Source organism: Sinocyclocheilus rhinocerous, unplaced genomic scaffold, assembly GCF_001515625.1.
Source record: "Sinocyclocheilus rhinocerous isolate Xijiao unplaced genomic scaffold, SAMN03320098_v1.1 C35034917, whole genome shotgun sequence".
Lineage (NCBI taxonomy): Eukaryota > Metazoa > Chordata > Actinopteri > Cypriniformes > Cyprinidae > Sinocyclocheilus > Sinocyclocheilus rhinocerous.
The window spans coordinates 1-360 of record NW_015736755.1 but is presented as its reverse complement, the minus strand read 5'-3'; the positions used below and the strand labels follow the sequence as shown (position 1 = coordinate 360).

Below are 360 nucleotides of genomic sequence, written 5' to 3'. Positions count from 1 at the left end.
GCTCTGCCTGTCGAGGTTCCTGAACATATTGCTGCTTTGAGGTAATGAAAGCTTAGTGAAGCCAGTGAAGAAAAAGTTGTTTGTCGTGACTGCTCTTTTGTGAAAGTGTCTTTTACTTTTACGACAGCTTTGAGACACTCGCTGTGGTCAGAAACATTGAAGACCCTAGTGCTGAAAGGATTGTACCCTTTGTACCCGAGTTGTCCCTGCAAAACCCCCAAAATTCTTATGCTGGTGATTTGGTAAGCTTTAAATATACATTTGGAAAAAAATTTGCTTCAAGCTCCAAAGTGTAAAGTCTTCTTGATATTATGTTTTTTCTTTCCAGTCCTCTGAGAATCCAGATGAGGTTCCTGTGAG

The 360-nt window shown here is 40.6% G+C and overlaps 1 long non-coding RNA gene across 1 annotated transcript; it reads left to right on the top strand.

The window, feature by feature from the left end:
• LOC107734696 (uncharacterized) lies at positions 1-360 on the top strand. Its single transcript, XR_001639135.1, has 3 exons — positions 1-41; positions 128-242; positions 329-360. It is a non-coding gene; the product is annotated as an uncharacterized LOC107734696 (long non-coding RNA).